Genomic DNA, 19,240 nt, shown 5'->3' with positions numbered 1-19,240 from the left:
AAGAAATAAATTTAATCAGGCATGCCAACTACAAACTTCTCTGATGTTGAAAAGCAAAATGAACAAAAAAAGACTTTTCACCACAGTAGAATCCAGCATCCTTACCATTCAGCTCTCAATGTCCCAGCCTAAGTATATATAGAGACTTCCACGATATGCTTTAAGTTCTAACTCAGGCTCAGGTTGACCAATGTAACAGCAGGAGAGAAATCTGAATTCTAAAGCAAAAAGAATTTTGGTTTGGATTACTGCAGCAATCACATAGGAAGCATTATTTCTGTTATCTTAGGAGATCCCAATTTAGAGGAGCTAAGGAAATGCACTGTTTTCAAAATTCAAGACACCTCTAGCATAAGCACAATACCATCTATTTTTTATGAGTTTCACTTACTACGTACACTCAAACACATTTCAAAAAATATCACTATTTGTATTTCAACATATGAATTAACAAATGCAAAGACAAACTTATCAAATTTATCAGATTAAGTCCTTCAGAAAATTAATTTCACTATAAAAAAAACTAGCGTTAAAGTCCCTTGACAAATAACTGAAGAGTGAGTAGAATATAATCCCACTGATGCAAAGCATTCTATGTTCCATCTATACTCTCCCACACGCTCTCCACTTTATTTGCATATCATTCCTAACTTCGTGGTTGTCCTACATTTTCATAATTCACATAATATCTTTCCACCGAGAAAATAAAACATCATCCATGAGCCATTTCCTGTAAAATGCATAAGCACTGATTAAATCCCAGAAAGTTTTTTTCCTCTTCCCTTAAGGTAAGCACACTAATCACTGGATCAGAGAGTCACATTTCCTTTTCTCTCTCCTCTGTCCCATGATTCTTTGGTTCTTTTTTGTACAACGGCACAGATTACATGGGACTCAAGGACAGCTGCCAAGAACATCTGAAAAGCCAGGTGATCTAGGTATTCTCACTGGAACTGAACAACGTGAGTTTGGATCCCCTCGATCTGAGGAGCACACTGAACTGCCACCAAGGGCAGCAGCCACCCTCTGTCCTTCCCAACTCTCCAGTGCACAGCCACGCTCCCTTCCTTGCAAAGCTTCAGCATCCACACTGAATATACAGTAAAACAATCAACTTAATGACCCAATTAAAAACTGTTCACATCTTTGTCAGGTTAATTTCCTGCCAGTTTAGTAAATTGAAATGGCTTGGCAAATGGTAAGAAAAACTTAAAAGCTAGAACAAAAAGGCTAACAGGCCAAAGAAGGTGCTAGCTCAGTTTATGCCACATAACATAACCTCCCACCAAGCATGTCTTCACTAACTGACCAAATTCAGGGCTACTACTTACAAGAAAATAGCAAATCACAGACAAGACTTATCTTCCTGGCACTCTTCCACCTCATGATGAAACATGAGGTAGCTAAATTGGCAGTAAAGTTTTTACCTTTATTTAAATCAGTAGGTTTCTGTGCTTAGCTTCTTTAAGATGGCCCAACATGGAAAAGTAAAGCAAAAAACGCCAATGAAGAGAACTTGCAAGTATGCTTAACCAAGGGAGAAAGTGGACAGAGACAGTCTCTTGTGATCCAATTTAGGCTGCTGTCAAACAGCCATGTCATGTTCCCCTGCAACATCCAGGCACCAGAGGCAGCGGTTGTAATGATGAGGGCTACAAGTCCATCTAGGGCCCTAGCTTAACTCCTCTCTGTCTCGTAAACCATCTTTGAAGGAGGAAACTACTACAACTCTTGTATCATGCTCATGAGGTAATCTCCAATGTGTATAACACAAGGCACTCCGAAACTATGGTAAAGAAAAGTTTCCAAAGGAAATCAACAAAAAATGCACAAATGGGTTTCCCCCTTCTTTGTTCCTCCAATGTAGTAAATACATACATGAATAAGTAAAGATTCCACATTTTCCTCGCATCATTCACTCCAGAACTACAGCCCTAACATTTCTCAGAATATAGATCAGCCAGCTCCAAAAATTTTTAACAAAATATGAATCATCCTAACAGAGTATTTTTTAACTTAACATAATTCAACATGGTTTTAAGTTTCATCTGTAGTTCATTTACCATGGCCTTATTCCCCGGTTAAGGAACCACTGACCTAGAAAATTCTCATTGAAGAAGGAGATAAATTAATGAACTTCAGTAAATTTTCATATAATCTAGTGATGAAGTCAAAACACCTTCTTTTTCAGATTTAAAACTCTGAGGTCTTGTTTTATTATCTTGCTGCCACCATCTCTGTCATTAAGCATAATATTAAAGCAAATCTTGGTATATCCCAAGATATACCAAGATACTACTCAGAAGTAGTAGGCTGTAAAATTTTACTGAGTTTTAAATGGTATTACAATCCATCAAGAAGAATTCAAACACCCTACTCAAGTCATACATGCATGTGAATGCATGCACACACAAGGAAAAGAGCCAGTACAGACAGTGGGTCCATATCAATCAGTAAAAGCTTTACTGGGGTACTTTTATTATCAAATTGATTAGAGATTTCATCAAACATTCATGGTAGCTCTATGCCTCTACAAAATATGGTTACAGGTAGCTCATTGGAGACTCTAGAACACTTGTTCTGCCAGAGAAAACCATTGCCTTTTGGGCTGTAAATTTAAGAAAAAGTAAAAAACAAAAACTTGGACAAAAACCCCACACCATGAAGCCCATTAGATTATGAAGTCATCATAATCTAATATGACCTTCTACACAACTACTTTAGACTTTCATCCAGTAATTCCTCGTCAAGCATTCATCAATGTATGGAGTACCCCACAAAAAGATCTAATCATTTAAACGCCTTTGAAGACTAAGAAACCATGACAGCCTTTCATCAAGCAGAATGGATTGCCAAACACCATTAAAACAGTATTATTTCCTGCTTATAAATGTAGAAGACAATGACCTTCTTGTGTGGAAAAGTTTTCATGAACGTAAAGAGGTTGCAGATACCCTGCCATAAGGTAACTCAATCCAAATTTGACAGCTCTTGAGTTCAAATTCACAATCATTTTTAAAACAAGTTATATTTTGTCAGCTTATCCTCAGTAACTGACCACATACATACCTACCTACACCCCCCGCCTTTAGCCCACAACAAATGTGAGAGACTTTGCTTTCACTCATACAACAGAATAAGAAGGTTAAGGCTAAGGATGAAGTAGCACATGATAAGCCAATCTAATCATTTGCTGCTACAACAAAAAAAAATGGGGGGGGTAGGGGGGTGGATATCTGGTTTGCCCTCATTCCTTCCCTTCCCAATCCTCACTGCTCTAGCACTAATTGACTCAAAAGAAAACCAACTTTTTTCAGGTTTGCTTACTGGCTAACACACACAATGCTAAATTATTTGAATAAATGTCATTTTTTTTGTGTACTAAAGGTTTTAAAGAACTCGGGACAATAGGACAATTTTTTTTTTTTTTTAATAACTGTTATATTATGGTCCTGAATGTGTAGTCTCTCAACTTGGGATAATGTTCTTTTGAAACCCTTTTTCAGTACAGTCACTACGGAGATATATGGAATTCATTTCTGAATATTCTCTGATGGCAGTCATAAGAAAAAGTCTAAAAGACATCTCTCGTCAAGATAAAGCCCAGGAAAATTCTCTTTAACGGAGGCCTTTCAGACTAATTTTGTCTAACTAGACTTTTATGAGGACAAACAGTAAAAGTTGAACCTTTGGGATGGTTTATATGAACTTCACCAGTTTCAGCATCCAAATACTGGGTACACACTGATCAATCGAATGCTGGGTTATTTGTCATTCGTTCAAGAAGCAGACATTGCACTAAAACTTTGACAAAATTATCCGTTTCGGTAATTCTAGGACATGCTAAGATTATACAACTTTCTGATTATTTAATAGTATCTCTGCCAGCATCAGAAGTTGGTAGGGTTCTGACCAGAGGATCTGGTTTCCTGTAGCATTTTTTTTCCTGATAAAAATTCCTAAAATTATTTTAATAAGGCAGGTTGCAGGAAGGAAGTGAGGACAATTTTTTTTTTTTTTAAAAAAAAAGGCTTTTAAATCCTGACCTTACAGACCTCCAAACAGTACTCAAGATCACCATGTTCAAGGTATCCAGGAAATAAAAGGGCAAGAAAATCTTTAGTGTCTCACTGAAGTCCTTGCAGACTACCAAGAATAACTTGCTAAGTGGAACGACTCCAAAACAAAGCCACTTTTCCAGTAGATTTTTTCTTTAATTTTCTAAGAAAGTTACTGAACTGGTGTATTTCATGTAATGATGTGCTGTCTTTTTAAGAATAAATTATGTAAAAAGGTAACTTTTGACATAGACCTGCTCTTTTTCCCATTTTGTGAGAGAGCTCAACAAGAAGGTCATGAGTGTGATCTGACACACACTGTGGATGATGCCAGCAGAGGTATCCTTAGGAGGAATACAGTTTTTCCAGACATCTGAAACAGGAGAGCAACGTATGAAATCGCAGGGGCACAGCAAAAGGGATAAGAAAAGCAGAATTCAGAGCTCCTACCAGGTGCACCAAATGGACTGATTGCAGCCTAACAGACTCATCTCTATAGCCCTTCATACAACCAGTTTCCAGTGCAAGGCAAAAAGGAAACACTGAACATCATAATGTAGTCATCAAAAACCTACACTACACTGACATCTTCATTTCCAATATAAGTTAGGAAAAGCAAAGAAAGCTATGTTTAATGGATTCAAAACTGGAACTTCCCTCTTCCCAACACTTTTTTTTTTTTTTTTAACTTTTAAACAAGAGAGCACCACCTTTGGAAATGAGCCAGAATTCCACACTCCTAATTTCAGACTTTACTTGAACTGAACATAAAGCAGACTTAACAGCTCCAGACCTTAAGAGACATCTATGGAGTTCAGTGGTGCTACACCAAATCTATCTGAGGGAAGATGGATCCCCACATGGATCTAGCAGCCAAGGCCTACTCTCCTTTTTGCTCAGAGAGATTTTTATTCAAAATACTTCAAGTTATCTTCATACTGGATTTACAGGATTTACTAGAAAGTATGGAGACATTCATGTGTTTAGGAAAGAGCCAGACTCATGCTAACCTGTACAGATTATATCTGCCACAGACACTGCTTGAAAACACTGAGCAGTCTTCCTCCTTTTCCTGAAGGGCTCAAGATGGATGCCCTGAAGGGCAACAAAGACAGCCAACATGAGAAGTTCTGAAATGCACAATAGTCAACCCAAAGCAAGTTAGGGAAAAAAAGATACAAGGCTTTAGGAAAAGTGCAATGGATTGCTGAAGAAGGGGATGGGAGGGGGGAAAGACAGGCACTACACATCAAAGTAGCTAAACCATTATTTGACTAAGGAACCTGAACTACTCCCAGAAACGAACAATGCAATGTTGTTTATCACAAGCCAAAAGTCTTTAGCTATGAAAAAAAACATGCATAAAACAAGCATGATGAACGAAGTTTATGGAAGAGCAGACTAGAACAAGACCCAAAGCAGAAGAGCAGATGGATGGGATTGTTTTTTAAATCAAATCAGACAAGCCACTGAAGAGATATAGAATTTATGAGTAATACTTTTATTTACTAACCAAGAAGGAATGGAGTGAACGTTTCCAAAGACAACTATTGTAATTCGGAACAGTGTTTGCCCTATTAGCATGTACATCCTCATAGCAAGCTGCTTGATAACCTGACCTAGAACAGCTGGCCTAACGAAATAAAAACCTGCAAGCTCAGAGAGTGATATGTTTAAGTGCACTCTCATATAAGAATGCAAATGTAAGATGTTGTCCACCACATTTTGCGTGGAAAAAGCATGCCTTGCAAGGTATTTAAGGTGCTCCTGCCCTCAGTCCACCCAAAGGCTTAGAGAAGGAGATGGGCAGAAAAATGCTTTTTTCCTGCTATAAAGAGCAAATGTATTGTCCAGTCTTCCACATTTCTATTTGAAGTCACTTTGGATTATTAAAATATGGATGGATATTAAAATATAGATGGATTCAGATATTAAGGAATCAGCACTCCTGTCTCCTACTTTCCCAACTAACAGGTAAATAGTTATCAACAAAATTTAAACAACATGAACAAAAATATTAGATATCTGAATACATGGAAGTGAAACAACAGCATAATCCCAGCAGCTCTGGTCACTTATTTAAGAGGACAAGCAAGCATGGAATTTCCAAAAGAGTTGTTTGTTTGTTAACATAACCCATCCAGTCAGTGGTTGTGTTAAAATCAAGCTATCAGGAAAAACATTTTTTCACGTCTCCTTTGTATAGCAGGAATAAGGAAACTAAGCATCTTTGCTCTGCAACTTAGCTTCTGGTATCAATAAGCTATGCTCAGATCTTACCGAGACAGCTGACAGCTGAAAAATACCTTTAGTTAGAACATTAACTTTAGAAACTTCAATTCGTCTCTCAGTTTGTCCAAAGAGGAACAATATATATTTTATGTGCGCATATCTATTTTAAGGCAATAAGTAAAAATTTCAGAAGTGAGCAAGATTGAAAAGAAATCTATATATTGTATTGTTTTGTGGTAAAGTTTGGGGGGGGGGGGGGGGGGAACCAGAAAATTTAAAACTTGGGGTTTCTTAAGAGGTTTTAGTCTTTACAACATGGATATTTTTTTCCCCTCAAAAGCACTGTTCTTACAGGGGGGAAGAGAAAGTAAGAACAACTGAAAAAGAACAAGCAGGAGAAAACACAGCAAGCAAGAGACAGCAAGAGACAAAAAAAAGGCACTTGAGAGACAGCACTAGAAAGGACATGGGAGAAAAGGGCATGAGCTGAAGCCAGAAAATTGTAAAAAAGAACAAGTGAGAATGAGGAAGAACTAGAGGAAGAGCACAAGAAAACAGATGCATCAGGAGTAAATAAGAAGGTTAGACAGCAAACAGAAAAGCAGTAAAGTTAGAGAACTTGTTATCAAGTAAGACTGTGGTAGTGCCTGTTAAGAGTGCACGCAAGCAGGACAGCATCAGAGTGGGACCATTAGAGAGGTAACAAGCAGGGAAGTTTGAGATAGCAAGCAAAAGTCTGAGAGGCAGAGCAAGGGAGGGGGGAGACAGAGACTGACAGGAGAGTGATTTACTACAGGAGGGGTGGCAAAAATTCCTCAGAGTGATGTTCTCCATTAAGTAACAGTGCTATCGGAGACTGTTAACTAACCCCTGCCTCTTCTAGGCACCCTGTTCCTGTCCACCCACACAACCCATTCCATTATCTTGTCAAATGTCTGAGCAGCAGCACCATGTACTGGGTCTGGGAACTGATCTGACTGAAAAGTAACCTGATTCTCCACCCCCACACACACCCAAATGTTATATATATAAAATTATATATTTCAGCCAACTCAATTCCCAAGTCTGATTCACTGGTTGGTCTTACAAACAGCTGTGCCAACACAAAGCAGGTGGGAACAAGCAGCCAGAATCTGGAGAGAAGGGGAGCTGTTTAAGTGGTAATTGCCTTCAAAGAACTCCCTGTTGCACGCTTTGCCTTAGAACAACTCTTTCAACGATTTCCCTCAAAGTGCTTCAGTGCCTCTACGTCTTGCAGCATGAACTTCACATCAGTCTGTTAATACTTACGCTGTAAAACAAACCCACATAGCGTCATCAGATTAAACACTGTGCATGTCCCACGCCCCTCATAGATGAGATACGAAAACAAAGAATTGTTGCTTTTCACTTTTTTGCTTCTTTTTTATCAATTATTTCAAATTTGGCATAGGTACAGTTTGGGGGAGAGCAAGGTAATTTTCACTAGCCTCATGAAACATATACAGATTTGGGTGGGTGGAAGGAGAAAATGGTTTAGGGTAGAAGGAAAGGGGGTAGAAAACCAATGTTGCTTGTGTTTTTCTCTGAGCACCTTTGCTGTGTTGTCCTTCAGCATTCTTTCAGCACTGAAACTATGTACCAGCCTATGGTCTTAACTCATGCTAGAAGATGGAATTGATCTGGATAAAAAAACGGTAATGAAGTCTTCTCAAATTTCCCCCAAATTTAAGAAGGTATAGTAGCAGAAGACTAATAGTTTCAATCGTTACCATCAGCTTCTGTCAGTTTGCTTCCCTTCACTGCCACAACTACCAATGTCTCAAGACTCTGACAAGTTTGATCAGCTGAAATTAGAACACAACTATTATTGTAGAAGAGTCACATTTAAGACATTTAGCCAATTTTCCCTCATGAAAGTCAACCAAACCCAAGCACACAGAAGTGTGGTTTACATGCCCAGTATACACTTGCACAGGTAACCCATTGTTCCCCAGTCAGTTCACTCTCAAGTGGTTGACCCATAAGATTGAGAACCCAGCCCTGCCAGATCAGGTAGGAAAGGTGGGAGCTTCTGTACTAATGAGATGGAGATGTTTCAGTCATACAAACTGGGCAAATACCATATATGGCTCCTTCTCCTTCCATGTGAAAAAAAGTTTTATAAATGTCAATAAATCACAGACTAAGCTAAGAAATGTTTAAGGCAGGCCTGATACACAATTCTGTTTCTTTTATATATTTTGCAACACAATCTTTACTTACACAGTCAAATGCTGTTTCATTCATTGAACAGATGCTTATCATGTACATCAGGAGGATAGCACATAGAAAACAAAGCTATATAGTAAATGCCACCTATAGCATAAATTATACTATTTACTGAAACACTCCATCAGTTCTTTCCAAAATTGAGGTATGTGTATCAAACAGGGAAAGAGGTTGTAAGTAAAAAATGATATTTTTTTTTGAAGACAAGCGAAATCCCTTTGGGAAAAATGAGTATGAACTCTAATTCCCCCCAATTTCCAAACAAATCCTAAATTCCTTGAGCAGACTATCTGGATATGCTGAGTCACTCTCCAACCTTAAGAGACTGCTCCTCTGAGTTACAAAGCACTCGGAATACAAACTCACCTCAAATGCAACTGCAAATACATAGCATCCTGCTATTAAGACATTAAGACACCTAAACCCTTAACCTCAGCTCCACCCATTGCGTCACTGTGTAACTTCGGGCAAGTCACTTCACCTTTTTTGCTTTCATTCCCCTTGCTAAAAAGCAGCTTAGTAACATGTATTTTATCTCCTGTTAGCAAGGCAAAAACTGCTGTGTATGGAAAGCAAAATGAAGTTAAGTGCCGTACAAAACACCTAAAATCTCTGAAAGCCCTCTCCCCACCCCAAAAAGCAGGAACTCAGTGTCTTCAGTCAGGCTGCCAACAAGCAAGATACATAAACATTTCTAGGTTTGGTGCAGGGTTTTTCCTATACATTGGACCCTAATAACTGAAAAACATTTCTCTTCCACAACATGCTGAAAGGATCTGTTAGCATTTGCTAGATTCAGCTACTAAAATGTTACATCTGTGCACAAGCCTATGAGAAAGTCACAAACCTGAGACTAAGTGCAAGGCCTAGACAGTGTGCAATTATTAACAACTCGTACCTTAAAAAAAAATACTATATTTACTGCATGATGAAAGATAGTTTGTACCACCAAAAGCAAGAAATAATTTTCCCATTTTTGTCAGTGCTTTGAGTGCTTGACTTAGTTTGGGAATTTTTACGGAAATAACTAACAAAGTCCAATGCAACTCTACAGAGGTACGCAAGATTAAAATATAAGGAGAAAAGCCATGCTTACAACATATGGAATATAATGCATACCTGTTTCCTCAAATACATAAATAAACTGGCACTGTAAAGTCGGGAGCTCATACGTTTCAGAACATACATAATGACTAACACATAACTTAGAAATTGTATTCTGGGCCCACTGTATGCTTGCTAAAAATGTATCTTGAGCTTCCGCCTCACCTCAAACGAATCCTATAATAGAAAATACGAATGGAAAATTTTTCAAATATGGAGATCTAAAAATTAAACTCTTCATCCCATATTCAAACTGCTGTATAGAAATAAGTGCATATTCTCACATTGCAATAAAGACACATTACAAGACTCAAAATCTTAACAAAGAGTGAGGCCAACAGCATGACAACATACTGTTTTAGCTATGTAGACCTAAGTTGGTACTTTTGACATAAAAAAAAAAAATAGTGATACTGACGTACAAAATGATGAATGACATAGGAAAGGTCAATTAAGTCCTCCCTCTCATAACACACTTTGGAAATACACACTAAAGGGCAACAAATGTAAACTAAGGCAAAGGAAATCTTTTTCACCCATAAAAAAATTATTTATTGATCTCAATCAGAACATGTCCCTGATGAAATTAAAAAAAAATTACATTGGACAGAATGGGGAAAAAAAAAGAAGAAAACCAAACCCAAACCAAACACTCCTATGCTTCAGAGTGCAAGGCTACCATGAACTTCTGGGTACTAGAAAAATATTTAATGACATGAACTACTCCGGTTTGGTGTTTCCTTTATCTTAAAATGTTTTTTTAATAACCATTTAGAAAGCTTATGGAAGTTTTTTTTTTTTTCTGCTATTAAATAAAAGCCCCACACCCTACAAATACTGAGTCTATATGCACACAAGTCATGGATACAGACTGATCACAGGTCACTGATCATCTCTAATGTTTCCAAACACAAAGCACCACATGCATACACTGGCAGAGCTTCAGAAGACCTCTTAAAAATGTCAGTTTGTAATGTATGTACATTCCTTCTCTTCATATACAAAACACTGAGCTGAATGTCCCTGCGTATCACTACATACATTTTACTTTTATATTTCGCTTCCATTAGAACAGTAGCTAAACTGAAACGTGTTTTAAATTATCTCTGTTCAATTAGAGAAGTAGCATTTTTATAAATTGTGCAGAAGAGAGAATGGTTTCAAAACATGATACTTCAACCTTGTTGAGGTTGAACTATAGGCAGAACTTGTTTTCTCATTTCTTGAAATAACTGGATGCTGGTTAACAACATCTAGCAGAAAACCAGGATGATATAGCTGCTTTATACAGGTACACAACTATTTCTTTGCACTATAAGAAGAGAAAAAAAATCAAAATTTTTTAAGCTATACTTTAAAACAGAGAACTAAAGATACCACACAACTTGGCCTACCTGTTTTCCTTGTTTTATTAACTTCTGTAGGAAATTAAACGGAAATATTTTAGCAAAAACTTATATTTTGGTTTACTGCAATTGTCTGGCAGTATGTAAATTAAGTAAATGGGCACTAGGTATTACTAGAAATAGTCTCCAGTTCTAATAGTTCCTTACACAAGAAAAGCATTACATAAGTTTCTAGTCCCCATCACATGAAGCAAAGCCAACCTTGATTTAAGAATGACAAAAGTTGTCAGTGTTATCATTATCCACTAGGGTAAGGCGGCCAAGCACTTGTACTCCAACAATCTGTTTCCACATGTGCAACTGGATTTCTCAAGGTTTCAAAATTAAGCTCATAAAGTTTTAAAATGTCCATGCTGTGAACATGACTCTGGTTAATTTAACTCCATAGAGATACGTAAATGAATGTTTTGATGGGTAAAAAGACTGAAAGTAGACTCATATGGACACTGTTAACTGCAAATCATGATTGCATGCTCTATAAAATACACAGGTGAAAATACCCCCAAACAAATCCTACAAAGATATGAGATAAACCCTCTTGTAAGGACCACATCAGATGTCATTAATGATTTCCATTCACACCTCCAGATTATTAGATTTTAGACCTTCTATCATTAAGCTTTTGTACAACAGACTATCAGACTACAGTAACTCACAACCTTTCTATTTATCAGAAGAAAAAACAAGCCACAAACATGTATGCATTTACACAATGTCATAACAAAAAAGCTACACAGGAGAACATTAGGAATGAATTGGTATGCATCTCAAAGTCATGAAATCCTGATTAAATGGAGAAAGAAATAATACTCCATGTTGTACTGTACAAAACAAAATGGAAATCAGATCCTAGCTAAGGTCTCTAAGTAGTACAACATGCAAAACCAAGCAATTTTTAACTAGGCCCTTATAATACAAACTTCAACTACAGTTTATAACACAGTATCATATATACTCTTTCCACTCAGCCTTCAACATAAATGAATCATTTATGATGCTGTCTCTAGTAGACATAGTTCACAGAAGACATTAACTCACTTAGAAACTAACTTTGTAAAACACAGTGTGTATTAAAAATAATGAGCCATCAGGAAAAGTCTGAGGAGATATAAGGGTCATTCAAAATGAAGCTGTAGTAACTACATAGTTAACTGACCTCTCCCCAAAACAGCATCTACTAGTGCTTCTGATTCTGGGGGAAAGGAAAGTGAAATCTAAGTTTGTGGCCTTAGCATATACAGAACTTCAGCAAAAATCTGATTTCAGTGGGAACACAGACAGATATGTGCAATCATGTTCACATTCAGCATCTGCAGTAATGCTCATTTCCCTGCAAAGGGCCTGCCATGAAAATCTCAACTTCTGAAGGCACACTATGACATTGACAGGAAAGTCACCCTAAATACAAGAGCACATAATTCTAAGCTTATGACCATCTGATCATGGTGAAAAATGTACATTCAGCTGTGTTATTCCACAACTATGAGCAAGTATTGGTAGTATTTATGAGTAACTTGTACAGAAAGGGAAACTGCCAAGATCTTCGTGCAACAATCACTTCTTGTAACATTAACAAACACATCAATAAATTCCAAACACTAACTTATAATTTTTAGCATACCATTAAATTAATGCCTACTTATCCGCAAGTTAGAAAGAATAACAAGAAAGAAGACAGAATCAGACATGATCCAGAAAAGTTACTGAGCTTCCAGTATCAATCAGATTTTGAAAGGGAGCATCAGAAACTGATCTGTCTGTAATTACACACATACCCTACATGTGTTTCATCTATAAGCACTGTTAAAACTGTATTTAAAACCCAAGAATATATATGGTTATACATTTATAAGTAGGAAAAAAGCTGTAGTTACAACTGGACAGACCAAACAGAGATCGGTGCAAGGAAATTCATACTGTTCAGGAAAATATAGAACTGAGTAAGTATTAACACATTAACTTCCCTACCTGACTGTATTTTTTTCCTCTTTTTACCCCTTCCTTCAGTTAAACAGTAAACTGACAGTATGGACACAAAACTATTTCCTCTATAAAGGAAGTAGATGCTCTATGCACCAATTGGGTCCTCAGTGACAGGTCCACTGGCAAAGTAAATGAGAAGTTATTAGCAATTTGTATAGTTCACAGGAACACAAATTAAGATTTGAGCACACATAGGTAAACAGGATTTTGAATAAACAAAACCATTTGCTACCTGTGTTTGAAGCCAGGAAGCCAAAAACCAATGAACGACAGGTTTTCGGGACATTAAGATTAAAAAGTTTTACGGGCAAGTTTGATTTAATCATTGAAATGTATTTAACTATGATTGTGCCAACTAGTCATTCTACTAGTTCGATTTTTTTCAGTAACTCCTCAAAATTCACTCTAAATTTTTTCAATTATACTTTGAAAGAATAACTCCGCCACCAGAAATCAATTTGTACATTTCCATTCCTCTCTTATTTCACCATCCAAACAGTTATTAAAAAGAAACAGGAAACTTTTCAACACATAGACATATTAATATATTATTAACTAGTCCTTTAACTGACTCAAAACACAGTCTATTTTTATTTGCCTCCAGGGGAAAAGAAAAAGGGGGAAAAAAGGAAAAATAGAAGGTTTGGGAACTTTATGTAACACATAAATTGAAAGCTTAGTTTCTCACAGCTGGAACAAAACTGACACTTAATGGAGTTAATTTCACTTTCATTTACTCTGTTTCACTTTCAGGTATTTAGTGCTACTAAGACCCTGGAAACTTTGCAAGGAGTATGTTTACAAATAAGTGCTAGCTTATGTTATTTTAATTACAGAAACATTTTCACTGCTTTTAAGAAATGCTATATTCAGAGCTAAAATTAAACTGATTATGTCTTCATATGGAGTAACTGAAACAGCTACTGTCTAGGCTCAGAGGCTCCAGAGTATTCACACTGTATGAAGTAGAGCTGACTGGAAACTATCTTCCGCGTTTCCGCCGCCCTTCATTGGGTATTCTGCCTATAAATCATATAGACAGGACATTTTTTGAATGAACAAGGGTATGGTAACATCAGTACCTTTCATATTGAGTCACCACATCTCCAACCTTTTCAACTGTGGACAAACCCACCTATCCTTCAGAGACTGGGGAGGGGAAGGAAAAAAAAAAGGTGGGGAGAGCAGGGGAAGTAAGAAAGGGGAAAGGAAACCTTATGAGGACAATGGAACTTGGCCTGTCTCATCACTATGTTCTTTCTAGTCAAAGAGGAGCCCCTTTTTTGATCTGTGCTCTCAGACAAGTAAGCCGTAATTAAGCATCGACAGATACTGGACAAGATTCATATATATATTAGGGGAAATGGAGCTAAACTACAAATAAAGCTGCGGTAAGTGTGAACTAGAGACCTATTCCAAATGAAATACATTTGTGCCAACAAACGCAGTTATTTTTTCAGTCATGCTTGGAAAAAAAAGAATCAGACGCAAATTTTACCTTTCTTCCCCATAAAGGAAAAAAGATAACCAACGGATATCAATTACAAACTGCTACATGAATTGTTACATGCAACTAATGATTAGGTCACTGCAATTCTATTGCTATATTATGTCACCTCAAAAAGAGAACACTAGATTACTGTACCTATAGAATATGTCTTTCTGGAAGTAACAATTGTTTCTAATTACCAAAAGTTTCTCCAGTGTTTTCAAACCACCAACAGACTACAGTTCCCACAACGCTCCTCCTGAAGGACCCATGGAGGTGAGGAAGGAAAAGGAAAGTATTCCCCTTCTCAGAATGCCTTGTTTACTTTTTTCTCAACTCATAACCTTACAAGAAAGGCATGTTTGCTCAGAAAGGTTTTTTGTATTATTTCAAATTGTCTTAGAGCAAAAAAGAAGTCTCATGGCATAAACACATCAAGTCTTTTAGACTTCTTAAAGCCTGATTAGCAAAAAAGTTATTACATAAATTTTTTAAAAAGATGTTTTTTACCAAACTCTTACTAAAAAAAAAAGATGAAACTGTAAACTTAACAAATAATCTATTGTACTCAGTTATAAAGACAAAAGCAGCAGTTCTCTGTAAATAATCCTATTCTACAACAACAGATCTATTTACAAAAGGATTTCAGAAGTTATACAAGTCTCCCGTGCTCGCACAAAACAAGGATATCAGAAAGTTTTTTACTTCACGTTGGAGAATAATTCTCAAAATAGCATTAAAAATTACCATAGAGAAACTAAACATACACCAGTCTTCACTTCTTACTCAAAAACATAAGCTGTAACAACAACTTTCAACCTACAGTCCTGTAGCCGGTGTTAAAAACACCTGAAATAAAGAGGTTTTAAGAGGAATGCTGAAAAGAGAAACTCATTATATCAACAAAATTGCATCTTTGGTAAGAGTATGTCTTAGTCTTCGAATCGCCACTCAGTTCAGTTCAGACAAAACTGTTAAAATGCTATCATAAGAAATAAAGGTACAGTTCTTCAGGTGTTTAACTAGTCTTTTTGCATATTACCACATGACCAGGTGGTACAGTTTCCAACATGTTAGCATAAATGAAAAGGGACTTTTTCACTTTATATGAAGGTGATGACTAACCTGAACTAAAATGACAAAAATATCATGGGAAGACCATTAAGACAAAGCCAGACATGTTTCTTTGCAAGGCCTTATAAGAATTTTTTAAAATGTAGTATATACATCAGCAAACACGTCCTAATTAAATGTAACTTTTAACGTCTAGAGTAGGCACACGGTTTATACTAGATACAAGTCATGTTTTTCTACTTTGTTTAAACTATCAACCAGTTGGTTAGAAGTCATTTATGGTCATCATGTCTTAATTCCCAGTCTACGCAAAAACCACGTCTTTTAAAAATTTATAAATTCCTGATGACTACCTCATTATTTTACACAAGTAAGAGTATGCTACCCATAAATTGACACTGAAATAGAGAACTCTTGGCTGCTATTAGGTAAAATTATCCTCGTTGCAGCTTCTCCGTCACTGTCCAACGTGGGGGAGGGGATTCCAGTGACAAGTTCTAAATCCACCCAAGTATTGATTCAGGAACTGTAACACTGCTGCTCATGTAACAAACTGTCTTTCTTACCTATTTGCCTGCAAACAATATTAAACTATTGTCATATGTAAATGCATACACAATAATTTAACAGAAGGAATTGCCCTCTTTTCTTGATTTAAGAAGACCGTGCTCTTTATTCATTTCAGAACAAAATACACTTGCTTTACTCAAAGAATATTCAAAAACCATGAATTAAACTCGATAAACTTCATAAACTTTGACAGAATTTTTAAATCACAGCAGAAAATATAAGTTTAACACATCACACACATATTCTACTTCAGACTTCAAATAACAACACTCTAGTTCCAAATAATTCATATAAGCCAAAACCATGAAGCATAGCCTACAAAAGTAGTCTATATATATACACACACCAAGTTCACCAAATATATCTAGATAATGGTTAACAAATACTAGCTCACACTCAAGAGTTATTTTCAGTGTTATTATCCTAATTCTATAGGGTATAATTAATTTTCCAAAAATATCCAACCTACAGAGGTTGGGGGGAGGGGGGTGCGGAGAAAAAGAGAAAACAAGTTTACCAAAACTTTTTAGGGCTACAGGCTATTCCAGTAAGTTAAACTCTGCTTGGTTACAGGCAGGTAATTAAACACTACTACAAACAAAATGTTTGCTTATTTATCACCAGATATCATGGACATATTCTTCAGCTTCACACACACCTTTTCTTAAGGAAAGGAGAATGAAATACCAACACGATAATAAAACAAGTTGTTAACTTCTACTTAGACACCCCCCCCCCCCCATGACACTATATCTATGTAAGTGTGACTATATATACCTACTGGCAAAAGTTAACAGCACACACTCATTCGGATTAAAACAGTAGGTTGTCAAAAACATGCTTGTTGATTTATTTTGTAGTCAGATATTCTGTCTTTGTTAATTTTAAAGAACAATGAATGTTTATTTCCCCCGATGACTGTGGAGTAATAGGAGAACTAAGTAACAGCAGCAATCTAGACACATGATCAAAGAACCCCTACATAGTCTTTGGACAGACTAAACTGAAAACTTCAAAGCTGACTGAGATTCCAAAATGCACCAATTTCGAAATTGCAAATTACAGTACTTTAATTGCATTTTCTGATTTGGTGGTGGTGGGAGGGAATGCCACTCCAGAGAAGGAGCACCCTATGTATCAGATGAGGTCTCTAATTTCTTCAGCAACACAGAGCTAAATTCCTAAAAGACTGCAGCCACCTATTAAAATACAGAAGCGTCTGTGTGTCCCCGTGTCTATTCCCAACTGCTTCTCCCTCCTCTTCCCCACCCCACCCCACCCTCCCCCCCGCCCAGATGACAGTCATCTCACACAGGTACTCCTTCGACACTGGCCTCCAACTTCCCCACCTACCTACCAACCGCACAAGTCCCTCACACGGGTGCAGGCAGGGGCACCTAAAGCCCCCACCACAACAGGTGCCCGCTCAGCTGATGGTTCAACTCCTGACGCCCTCCCCGCCGCCCTCTCCCCGCTCCCAGACCGGGGCGAGACCTCGCACCCGCCCACCGCAGGGCGTTGCGCATAAGAGCGAGAGGATCGCGGCGAGCTCCCTTCCTCCACCGCCGGTCCCGCGGCCCTCCTCGCCGCTCCGCTTCCCAACCCGCCAGCGACAGCCTCTCCCGGACGCCGAGGGGAGAAGGGCCGCAGAGGCCGCGGCCGCCGCTGCCCCCCAGCCATGCCCGGCCTGCCCCAGAAGGGGGCGGCGGTAGGGAGGGCGGGGAAGAAGGCCAGGTCCAAAGCCCGGTGCGGGTCCCGGCTCTGCCAGCTCCGGCCTGGGGCTCGGCGGGCCCCTGCGCTCTTCCCACCTCCTCTCTCTAAGATGGCAGCGGAGCTGCCCCCTGCGCTGCGCCCCCCTCGACCGCGCCGGGCCGGGAGGTGGCACCAGCTCGTCCCGCTGCGCAGCTCCCCGCCACCGGCTGAGGCGTCTCACTTACCCGTGTGGGGGGCGACGGGCCCTGCGCTCCGGCCCGGCTTCTCCCGGTTGAGGCCTCTTCCCTCGGGCGGCGGGCGCGGGCAGAGCGAGGAGCGAGCGCTTCCCCCGGCCTCGGCCAGGGGCCCCGGCGCGGCAGCGCCTCCCTCTTGTGCGCTCCGCAGTCCGGCCGCCCCGCCGCGCTCAGGCCCGCACGGCTGGCGGCGGTGCCGGTGCCGCTCGGGGCGCGGGGGGCACCGGCCCCGGGGTCTGTCCGCTGCGCGCCTTCCTCTCTGGGCGGCGAAGACGGGGTGGGGGGGGTGCCCGGCCCGGCCCGGCCCGGCGGGCGGATCCGCGGCGCTTCCTGGCCGGGCTGGATTTTCTATCGCTCACAAAATGGCGCGCGTTCCAAACCTGCGCAGCGCCCGGCGGCGGCAACGGCAGGGCCCGGCCTCACCTCGGCTCGGCGCGGCGGCGGCGGCGGCCTGAGCCCCGGCCAGGCAGCGCGGGGACAGCGGCGGGCGGGCGCGAGCGGGCGGGGGGAGGAGGAGGAGGAGGAGGAGGAGGGGGTGGGGGGGAAGCGCAGCGCCGTACCGAGCCCCCGGGAACTCCTCGCTCCCTCCCTCCTTCCCTCCCCCGCCTGCCAGCCTCTACCTCCTCCTCCCCCTCCCTCCCTCCCTCCCCGCTCCTCCTTCCCCCTCCCTCGCGAACCGGCTTCACCAGGGCGCTGCGCCGCGCCGCACCGCTGCTGTTGCTGCCGCCGCCGCCCCGAGCCTCTCCTCGTCCGCGACCGCGCGGGACGAACTTCTCGCGTGTCCCCGCCGGACACCCTCGGGGGACAGTTTTTTGAGGGTGTTCTTTCGTTTTCTTGTGCGCTAACGTCTGTCGGGGTGGAGGTGGGAAGGAGGAGGGGAAGAAAAAAAAAAATAAAACCCACGATTCAGGCGGGAAGAGGGGTTTTTTTTAAAAAAAAAAAAAAGCGCTAACTGACAAAATGGCGACGGGGCGAGCCTGTTTCTATGACAACTGTCAATCAGGCGGGCCGGCTGCCCCACCCCGGCCGGGCGGGAGACGGCGCTGACGTGGGGAGGGCGGGGAAGAGCGACGGGTGAAGGGCGGGCCCTGGTCGCCCGGGCAACCGCTGCCCCCACCTCCCCGCCCT

At 40.1% G+C, this 19,240-nt stretch overlaps 1 protein-coding gene across 5 annotated transcripts in view; it reads right to left on the bottom strand.

The window, feature by feature from the left end:
* Window positions 1–19,089, bottom strand: part of DYRK1A (dual specificity tyrosine phosphorylation regulated kinase 1A) — a 93,179-nt gene extending 74,090 nt beyond the window's left edge. The window contains exon 1 of one of the 5 annotated variants that reach the window (XM_074858335.1): window positions 18,790–19,089. The gene's annotated coding sequence lies outside the window, so the exon portion shown is untranslated. Of the gene's footprint in view, window positions 1–18,103; window positions 18,456–18,789 lie in introns of those variants that run through there. The other 4 variants (XM_074858337.1, XM_074858338.1, XM_074858340.1 and 1 more) reach the window with 4 other exon arrangements.
* Window positions 19,090–19,240: the final 151 nt, after the last annotated feature.

The sequence above is a fragment of the Strix uralensis genome, chromosome 2, assembly GCF_047716275.1.
Source record: "Strix uralensis isolate ZFMK-TIS-50842 chromosome 2, bStrUra1, whole genome shotgun sequence".
Taxonomy (NCBI): domain Eukaryota; kingdom Metazoa; phylum Chordata; class Aves; order Strigiformes; family Strigidae; genus Strix; species Strix uralensis.
Note: the sequence above shows the minus strand (reverse complement) of the source record. Positions and strands in the feature narration are given on the sequence as shown.